Here is an 11,618-nt window from a genome sequence, read left to right as displayed (position 1 = left end):
GTACATACAATATTGCTTGTGGTCCTTAAATCATTTCAAATTGTACTACATATTAAATGCATATCTACCATAGATTCAAAACTATCTTTGTATACTAGCAAGCTTGATTTCTCAATTCCTACTCACTGTGATCATATCAAGACTTGTGCACTTGACCATAGCCTTCTCTCTATATCCTTAACCTCCTATTAACTACACAACTTCCAACTCTCTCTCTAGCATCAATTCTGGCCAACTAATGCCCTACCACAACTAAAACTTCTTAATTCAGGTAGGATGAGTCACAAACAATATATGACTTTGATGTCTTATCATGTGCATCAAAAATTGTTCCTCCAAAACTGCATAAGAGCTTTCTAGATCTTTAGCTATCACAAATGCTTCCTTGAATTCATCAACATGACCCTCAATTTCTTTCTTCTAACTAATGTCATTATCATTAACATTCCTTCTATCATTTCTATTATTGTTCCTTCTATTATTTAGGTTTCTATTAATTTCCATTATGTCCATTCAACAATATCTTTCTGTGTGTCTAAAGTTATTACATAACTAACATATAGGTGCATTTCTCCTCTGATTAATTCCATTATGTTTCTCATGTGCTCTACAATTCCTTGCAATGTGTCCAAGATTGTTACACTTGTAACATATGAACTGGTTCTTCTCTCCATTAGATGTCTCGCCATGATTGAATCTTTTATGTGATCTTCCTCTTTCATTGCCTGTAGGGTTAGTATTCCTAGACATTCTTCTATTTGTATTATTACCATCAAACTTAAGTTTCTTACATTCTACTACCTTATGTCCATAACCATGACAATTATAACAATAGAAATTATTAATTGGTTTAAAAGGATTACTTGTGCAATATTTTTTCATGTGTCCAACTTCATTACATATGAAGCATCTACCTCTGAACTCACATCTTACTTCCTTGAATGGTTCACGTTACTTAGGTTTATCAACTTGCTCTATTTTCTAAAATTCATTAGGTTTAGCTTAAAAATCAATTAACTCAACTTCCTTTGACACTTCAATAGATGTGCTTGATTCTACCTTACTCAAATTAGATTCCTTAGGTGATTCAATAACTGAATCAGGTTCTCTTCTAATTTCAACTTTCTTGGTTGATTTCTCTCCAATCAAATATCCAAGTCTTGTCTTGTCATAAGGTCTCTGATGAAATATCTACTAATCTATCTTTTCACTGCTAGAATAAATTTTCTCTAACTGTTACTTATCTTGTGTTAATTCTCCTTTCACAATAATGTTGTACTTCACTAACTCAGCATGTTCAATCTTAATAGTATCTAGTTCAAATGTAACTTAGCTTAACTAAGATCTAAGATCTGCATTCTCAGTTTTAAGTTTTGGTTCATTCTTGCTCCCATTTTTCTTAAGACTCAACTGAAGTTCAACGATTTTCAATTCATGTTTCAAGATCTCATTTTCCTTCTAAAGATCTCCTACTCCATCATTATCGCTAGTCTATGCAATTGATTCCTTGCCAGATTCTAAATCATCAATCTTGTCTTTTAACTTGCCAATGAAAATTTTTGCATCTTTGTATATATCTTTCCACTAGTACATTTTGGTAAATATGTGACTACGTGACTAAAAATTTTAGTCAAACCACTATAATTTTTAGTCACATGGCTAAAATTGATCATATTTTGCTATTTCTTTCTACTTTACAACCATAGGTGACTAAATAAGTGACTAGTTTGGTCACTGGAAAACATCACAAGAGCGACCAAATAAAAGTGACTAAATGGACTACCAAATAAATGACTAAATAAGAGATTGACAAATTAGTCAGTAATAATTAGTCATCTAAATAAAAAGTGACTAATAAAATTACCAAATAAATGAATAAATAGCTAGTCACCGAAATAAAAATGATTGAATAAAATATTATTTTCCTTTATAATAATATTTGATAAAGTAATCATAGACTAATATATAAATTAGAGGTTCTATTTCACTAGAAATGTTTGTCCGCTAATAGAATTATTGTGTGAAAAATTCATCTATGCTTGGTTGATCATGCTAGAAATTTGGGTTTAAGGTGATTTTAAAATTAAATATTGATAAACATAATTTAGATAGATTATATAAGAATAAAATAAATTATAAAATAAAAATAATAAAAATTGAGAACTAGTTCTTCATATTATGTTATCTATAATATACATATTTTTCTATATACTATTTTCAACATCATTCAAATTCCAAGCTCCCCATAACACTTTTCTTATCATGGTTAAAGTCACTGATAACTAGATATATTTACACCTAACTCATAGAAATTTGGCTTTGAACTGATTTAAAAATTGGTTGATAAACAACATAGAGATTGATTCTTAAGGAATAATTACTATCAAACAAATTTTTAGTCATAGTTTATGATCTTGGATTGATTTCTCATTTCATATTCAAAACAAGATCATCTCACATATAATATTATATGTCATGCCAAGCATTTGGACTAGTCAACAAAGGCATTTCAAAGGGATTGTTTTAGAGCATTCTACAAGTTGAGTATCATCCCTAATTTTTAAATTATGCAAACATAAATTACCATATTTCCTATGTTATTTAAGATCATGAATGGAAGATCTAGGAATAGCTTATTAATACACTTAATATTTATAGAAAATATGGGCACATGTAATATCCCCTCTCAATGGTTGTATGTTAAGTGGTTGATAGTCTACAAAGTGATAAAATGCTAAAAAGTATCTAGAAAGGTTTGGAATTTTTTGTATTGATATTTTAAATCTATTTTGGTATTCTTAGGATTTTAGACCAATTTGGAAATATTTAGTAATTTTTAATGGGAAAAAATCTAAAATGTACAAAATGTAAAATTGTAACATTGCAAAACTACAACAAAATAATATAAAAGGAATAGTTGGGTCCTATGATTTGGTTACAACATCTTGAAGGTTTTTAAGAATTAATAAACTAATTTATGATCAAAAATATGAAAATAGATATTTTGGAAGAGGATTTGCAAAGTAATATGCAAAAACATTACAAAACCTTGAACATTCATGTTTGAACCCTTTCTAAAAAATAATAATCTTTAAAAAAATTATCTTCCCAACAATTACATTTATATCATTAACAAAAAAAATTTCACATCAATAATATTCAACTCAAACATTTAAATTATTGTTTGTCTTGTTAAACTAAAATTTACCTTTTTAGACATCTTAAATTTAAAAGACAGATCAAATAAACACACATTTTCTAATTTAGCTCTAAATTCCACTTCCATAGTATATTTGGAATCTCACCCAACAAAAATTCTCTCCATCCAAAAAATTATTGGTATATTAAAGAATACCTTTGTGTAGGGTAAGCAATGGATAATTAATGTAGCCATTGATCTAGTTGACTAGGGGGATTGTTAATCAATCATGGAAAAACTGAAGAGGGGAGTGAATGATATTGAAAATTACAAATTTAGTCATGAAGAAAAGATTCAAGACTCTCATGCTCCTAAGTAAAAGTTATTTTTCAAACTCAATAATCTGTGTCAAATGGAAATAAAGTTTATAGAGAGAACCCTCTAGATGATATCATGGGAATACTAACAGTCACAATCCATTAGAAGGTATTTAGTATTCAGTATAATGACAAGTTTTTATTGTATCATATTTTCATACTTAAAAATTAAACATTATGGATTGTCACAAGCCTATGGAAGAGATTGTTAAAAGGATCATGGGAATACTGATAGTCACAATCCATTAGAAGGTCATTATATGGAAGAAGTTTTAAGTATCAATAATTAAAATATTGAAAGGAATGCTTACACATAACTTCTACCATGATTTTTACTCATTTTCCATGATTGTGAAGTAATATTATAGTCTATTTTATCAATATTCCATCCTAAAACTAATATAAGACTTTATGAATTCTTATGTACTTAATGTTTTTCATTTTCACCAATGATTCCATGTATGCTCAATGTATTTTTATCATTATTTAATGGATCCCTATTTTGTATGATACTCTTACATTTTTTTATTATTATTTATCCTCTTCCCTAATTTTGAACACCAATGAAGTACTTATGTTTTCTTTTCAAGATGTTGATACCCCATTTCTTAAAGTGTTTTCCCATTATTGGAGCTCATTATTCATCCTTGACTCTATTTCCTTGGGCTTTCCAATGTTCATCTCAAACTACCTTTTATCAAATTCTTTGTCATTATTTTCTATGACTTCTCTTAAGCTTTTATATCAATGTCATGGTATCTAAGACACATGTTATTTCATTGATTTTGTATATTCCTCAAAATCACTATCATTTGTATATTTCTTTGGTCATGTATCATTAATTTTTTATTGAGATACATTCCTAAAATATCATTAGCATTGAATGGATTCTTATATGATGTAGAGCATCCTATTTTAACACATAACCCAAGGGTGTTAACTAATCCAAACTCCATTCAATGTATTTAAAATTAGAAATGACTTCTCAACAAGATCAACTCTTTAACTTGAAAATTAATCACTACTCTTTAAAGGAGACTCTTCTAAGGAAATCTTCAAATAAAAAATCTATACCTTACCCCTTACAATATATACTTTACTCTACAAGACCATTTGTTTCACAAAAGTAGTCTTCTACCTTACTCTTTATAGTATATACTCTACTCTACAAGCCTATTTGTTTCACAAAAGTAGTCTTCTACCTTTCCTAATCATAGAAAACCCCTATAACACCCATCACTTTAAGAACAATTACCAAATACTCATAATGGCATAATGTAATTGATCATATAAGTATTTGTTCCACAATAACTTCCTCTTGGCCAATATGCTATCAAACAAGTTTATCAATATTTGACTTCCCAAGGAAATACCAATATTTTCCCTCCAAACTCTAATTCTCTCCTAGTGCAATAACTTACTACCACCTTAAAGTAGCTTTAAAACATGTGCAAGATCTTAGATCTATCACAAACTTGAGCAATGGAAATTATAACATTGGTACAACTTATTGTTTTGCATCCCCATCTTTCATTAGAGTTTACCAAACCAATGTAAAATCAAACTCATAGGTTTAACAAGATCATATTCCTCCATTTACTTCAATACATCTTGGAAAAAATCCTTTTGTATATCAAGAAAAAAATGTACCATTAAAAAAAACAATCATATGCCCCTTTATAAAAAAAGAATAATCACCACCTTGAAGGGAACCATATTTGTTAGTTCATTGTGAGATTAGATGTAAAAACTAAAAGTGCCAGTCCTCATTAAATGCACCTTTTTCAAGTCACTATACTTAATATAGGATTGCATTTATAGCAATAATATTATACACTTTAATGTATGCATAGAATAAGTACCAATTGCGCAGAATGAGAAATTATTTTGGCTATGACTTTCACATTTATAGAACAAATCAACAATGAACTCCCAAAATAAAGATCTAAAACAACTTGTGATCATTATCATACAATTTAAAATGATCATTGAATATTTCTTCACCCTTATTCCACTCTTGGAAACCATGGGAAACTTCAAACTTGTTTTTGATTAATCAAAACAATTAAATTTGTTGTTAAGGGTTGAAATAAAACTCATTATACAAAGTCTACTAGGGACTCCAATTTTTCATAGTAGACATAATAATTTAGAAAAATGTGTACACATTCGGATAGAGGACTCAAATGCCTAAAAATTCTAGAACTATTGTGCAATTTTCTTAATTATCCTTTTACTTCCCACCCATCAAGACCTCCTTCACTTCTACTCACTGGGTCCACTATGGTGCATTTGGGATACCAATCTAACACTCCACCGTGATTTGGCAACCTTTGGTTTTGAAGCATAAAAAAACTTGGATGCACACTATGTTCTCTCTTGTTCCTCCCATCAACTTTGAACTCTATTGAACAACATTGGTCTGAGATGTTAGTTACTAGATTGAGCTTCAATCACACATAGGTATCAAACTAGTCTTTTCTTTCACTAATTGGTAAATTTTCTCCCACTTTCCTTGCCCTTGCTACGTATGTGAAGCTTGCTAAAATTGGACCCTGCACAAGTAACATACATGCCTCTTGTCTTCCTAGCCACATATGACTTTCTAATTGTGTATCATTTTACCTCCTCCCTTATTTTCTTCATATATAAAAAATTTAGGATTTCCCATGGCTTAAAAATTGATACATATATGTGGTTCTTTATCCCATATTTATTAAATGCAAAAAAAGAAGAAAAAAACATTTAATAAATGATTTTTTAAAAATGAAATTAGAAGGGGACATTACATGGAACTCACACCACTCATAAGAATATGATTGAACCTCTCTGAGCATTACCTATAAGTAACAAGTGCTAAGTGTTCCACTCATTCTCATGAGAGACAATTTCTTGTGAACCACTTACTCATGAATAACAGGTTAATGAGTTTAACTCAAATTAATAAATAATTGAATCCTAGTAGAAATATCACATAAAAACCATTTTCCTATAGTAGTTTGATCCATCATTTTGTTGGTACATGCATATTGTCCTGTTTGAGACTTTTTTTTAAAACCCTAGTCAAAAACTTTAGCAAGTTACTCATGATGAAAACTAAACTCATCCAAACACATATTTTTTTATGGATGAATAAATATAGGTCCAAATGAAGTAATTCCATGGGGATTATCATATGCTTCTTTCATTCCATTCTCATATGAAAAAGACACCTTAGTATACTAGTGATCTAGAGCTTCCAATAACAACATCAATCTTTTAGGCATTTGGATGATCTATTCAATATTTCATCATGAGAAAAGCTAGTTAGAGACTAGAGTATAATTTTTAGTTTATCACCCTATAATTAGGCCCTTCCCTACATTAAAAAGGTTTAACAATAATCTTATACCAATTCACTCATAAATCTTCCCTAATTGTGTTGACTATTGTTGGGATGATGATCACCATTTGACCTTCTCAATCCTTTTTACCTTAATTGTACCAATAGTCCCTTCTACATATTTATACTCTTCTTACCATATTAGAACTTTCATATGTATTAATCTAGTATTATTTTAACAAGAATCAATGGATAATCCTTTAGTGTTAACATTGCTAAAATAGACAATTTTCCAACATTTACCCTTCTAGGGAATCAATTTTCTTGCATGTAACTTAATATTTTATTGGAAATCCAAATGTGTTTTAGATAATGGTGAATATACTTTATAATACCCAAATTTCATATATTTTGAATGGTTCAAATCAACGATATGATTAAACCCTTGGTAATGAATCTATTATAGAGGGTTTTACAACATTTTATACAAACTCTCACTCGGCTACTATACATTTTCTTTCATTTTTTGGCCTCCTCCTAAATGCATCAATTTCATCTCCTTTTTCTTTGAATGGATCAATTTTCTCCATTTCATAAATGGAATCTAATATCAATTGTCTCTTAGCAAGTAGACAATATGAACTATAGTACTTATGTTCTATATTATGCAAGGCAATAATTATTTTTTCTAACTCCTTAGATAGGTTTTCTATTTTTTCCTTTTTTTTTTGGTCATCTTTATACTTGATCAATTGTTAGCATAGACTGGACAACTAAACTAAAGCTTTTAATGATCTCAGAGGTAATCTTATCTTATTATTTTGACATTAAGTATTGCCATTCCCCACAAAGAGCATAAATAGTGGATAATTTCTTGATTCTCTTTCTACTTCATTTCCAAGATGAAGGAGACTAGGCCACAACCATCCATGTAGATGATTTATTGTTGGGATAAATGAATATTGAAGTTGTTGGAAACTAGCTTATTTAATGCCCACCCTTTGACAACTACAACCCTATAGAGCTTGCTATTGGCATTGTTATTCCACACTCAACCCATCTCCACTACTCAAAAAAAGTGTATGACAAGAACCCACTGCAGATTAATTTGGAGCACCAAATGTGGCCTCACCTCCAACGCATGCACAAATGCATCCCAACTCTCTTGAATATCTTGATGAAGTACAAAACCTACCTCTATTTCAAAATCCCTAGGAGATTCAATGACAAATGCATTGTGGAAGTTCTAGTATAAATAGGAGATTCCATACCCAATGCTTCTCCTAATATGGTAGTCTCCATATTTTGCAACTTTGGGCATGTCTTTTCCTTGAGCTTCTTGATATTTAGGTTCAATAGTGATCATCACAAAAGTAATAAAATTATAAACATGAAAGTTATATTTTTTAAGAAAAAGTTGTTATTTGATATTCTACAAATTTTGAGTTGAGAAGGCACTCACATCTTGTCTTTTGCAAAAAAAATAACCCACAACTACAAACCATGTTTTTATTTGGGTCTAGCTGGCATTTTAGAGTAGACTTTTCCCTATCCTATCATCATCCACACATCACCATCACAAGTTTTATAGAACAAATATAATGGGATTTTAACAATAGACATCATGATTTTTATGATTAAAAAGTTCATGAATTTTTGCTAGTAAAGCCCTACACTCTCAAGAGTGACAATCTCAATCCTATTGATAGTTATCAAAGGTGGCTTTACCAACTCCACTAAATAGTCAACTGTGGGAACAAGACAAATAGTTTCTTTGGGAAAAGTTCCATGAAAACCAAGCTCCCTAAATGTTATATCCAACTCAAGTAAAAAATCTTTGATGTGAGGTTATTCCCATAGCTTTATTGCTCATTTGATGAAGCATTTAAACTCTACATTAACTTTATTATTCTTGTCTCTCTCCTAATGTTCTTCTTCAACTTTATCAAGATCATACATAGACATTCTTGACCCTCCTATTTAGACCATATCCATCACCTCCACATAAGATTGGAAATCCATGGTCTTCTTGACACCTACCATAATATGATTGTGTAAATGGAAATACCACAACATAATCATCTCCTTTTGTGTTGGCTAGAAGAATGCATGTTTAATATTTTGATATGTAATATCAACTCTTTCTTCTATTCTCATGGTTGAATACTAAAAATTTAAAGTTTCTCTTGAGTCACCTATGGAGCTCTTTCATCCCTTTCAAATTCCTTATTTTCTATAAACCATTTATGGGACTTGATAATTTATACAAGTTGGTTGATAAGATGTTGGTCATTGGATCTGAAGGAAAATTCCTTAACATATATACTGCTATGAAATTTTATTGTTGGTGTAAATTTGACATTAAAACTAGTCCCTAGAATATTGGAAATTATCCTTATATAGGAATATCCTCTATTATGTTGACTTTTAATGATCTTGATAGTAAGTATATGGAATAGAACCATGATACCATATATGGGTACTAGGACTACATTATTTTTGATATCCACATGAATCATCAACTCTCTTAAGAAGGGGATGTCATTAATAGTTTTGTAAGAGACCATTTCTAGTAGATGTCTTTGAGGAGCCATGTACATCCCCTATTCCAACACCTCCCCAAGCCAATATTCTTGTAGTTTCCTCATTCTTTTACTTTGTAAACTCTTCTTGGTATTGTCAAAGCTACTCTTTCTTAGTAATCTCCTAATTATCAAATCTTAATGTTGCCTTAGAGAAGCCTTGTTCGATCTCACTTACCTCAGCCTTGGGTATGGATTTCACTTCTTCCTCTTCCTCCTTATTGAAAGAGTAAGAAACATTAGTAACTCTGAAGCTCATCCTAGTTGAATTTTCAAACCCTTCATACTTAATAATCATAGTATCAACAAGAAACAAGAAATAATTATGTTTCTTTGGGTTATTTATATGCAACTAAAAATTTTTAAATCCAAGTGACACATTATTAGCCATCCCCACTTTTAGACTTCTATCACTTCTTGCATTTAAACTCAACTCAAACTCCTAGAGTTCAATCCCCATTCTTGTTCATATAGACTTTGTGAGGTAAGAGTTCAAAGCCATCTCTTTGAACAACCTCTACTATCACCTTGTAGGAAACACTAATAGAGTTTCTTGATTTAACTGCACTTATTGATTGTTCATGTGCCTTCAACAAGACCTTGTAGGCCTTGCTTTGAAAATATTTTGCATTGATCAAATAATTCCTTTCCACATTTGAGCAATAAGTATTATATATGGATCTAATTGCACAAATGAAAACACTAGGGGCATCATAGAAAAGATATTCATCTTTGCTAATAGAATTAGGCCTTAAACCAAACTCTCCCCCACTTAGAAAAATAGGGGGGTAGAAAATATCAACATTATTAGCTTTCAACTTTACTTTTGTTCTCCATGGATCAAGAATGGCTTTCTCTATAAAATCCATTAGATCAAAATAGAGACCCTTCTAGTGGCAAGCTTTTGACTTCAAGGGAAGATGTTTGTGTTTGGGAGTGTTAATCTAATCTAAGGTTGAGTGGTGACATTTAAAATAATATTTGATGAATTTTGAGGGAGTTTGTGGAAAGGTTTCAATGTTGCATTTGGTGCTAGGTTTTCTATATTTGCTACAAATTTTTGCTTTGTTTACAATTGTAAATGAAATGCTATAATATAATATTTCAATAAAATAGAATTGCTTCTATTAATGAATGTGCAATGCTCTTAGAATTTTCTTCCTTGTCTTTTTTGCAATAGAATCAAAAATTTTATATTCCTACAAAAAAATTCTAAACATTTATATTCTCTTAAAAGTTCAACACATTGCAAAAAACAACAAACTACTATCAATTATCAGTGTGGTTAGATATTGAAACAACATGGCTTATAACTAAAAGAAATTACTGACTTGTTATGAGTTTTTAACTATTAGTAATTACTTGCAACTAGACATCAATCTAGAATATTAGAAAGTAACCCTTTGTAACAAAAAACCAAGGGCTTGAGCTTAGTTTTTCTATTGATGGAATTTCAAGGCCTTGTCTCTTCCTCATGACTTAAAAAAATAAAATAGGTGATGAGTTTGGAAAGAGTATGAGGAATAAAATATTGTTTTATTATTTTGCTGATTACATGTCATTTTCCTCACCATTTTGGATTGTTCATGACTTGGAGTTGATTGAGGAATTAAGTGAATTGAATCCTCTCTCTATTAAATCTGGTATGAAGTTTTGTCATGATTTAAAATGTGAGAATGAGTGAATTTTTTAGAAATTAACTTCAAACTCGTAGAATCAAAATAGTTGGCAAGGTCTATAAATATCTTGCAATTCTACCAATGGATTTTTTTCCTTATTTCATTTAAAAATAAATCAAAAGAACTTTAACCTAAAATTGATTTGGAATTGAATGATGATGAATGGACAGTGTACTTTGATGTCCAAAAGTCTGTAACTTTGAATTTTTGAGTTTTCTTGATAGAAAAATTAGTCTCTGTGCAGAGGATGTAACTTTTGATGTAATGATTGGATCTTTTCAAATTTTTTATATGTTGTTACGAGCCTAATTTTATAAAATCTCACTAAAGCAATTTTTCAAATTCATCCCACGTTGGAAGATATTGAGGCCTAAGTGTAGGTCTAGAAATAGTCATGTTAATGACAATCACAGCCCTTGTGTATGGAAGGTTCAACATATATTAAACATATCATTGTTGAATTTTTTACACACAAACACTAATCTTTATCTTTATTTTTAAGAAAAATATTGACAACAA

General features: G+C 30.1%; 1 pseudogene; it reads right to left on the bottom strand.

Moving 5' to 3' along the window:
- Positions 1-7,778: 7,778 nt before the first annotated feature.
- Positions 7,779-8,461, bottom strand: LOC149530226 (pirin-like protein; annotated as a pseudogene).
- Positions 8,462-11,618: the final 3,157 nt, after the last annotated feature.

Source organism: Cupressus sempervirens, chromosome 11, assembly GCF_028749045.1.
Source record: "Cupressus sempervirens isolate cs-2001-9-10 chromosome 11, ASM2874904v1, whole genome shotgun sequence".
Classification (NCBI taxonomy): domain Eukaryota; kingdom Viridiplantae; phylum Streptophyta; class Pinopsida; order Cupressales; family Cupressaceae; genus Cupressus; species Cupressus sempervirens.
Note: the sequence above shows the minus strand (reverse complement) of the source record. Positions and strands in the feature narration are given on the sequence as shown.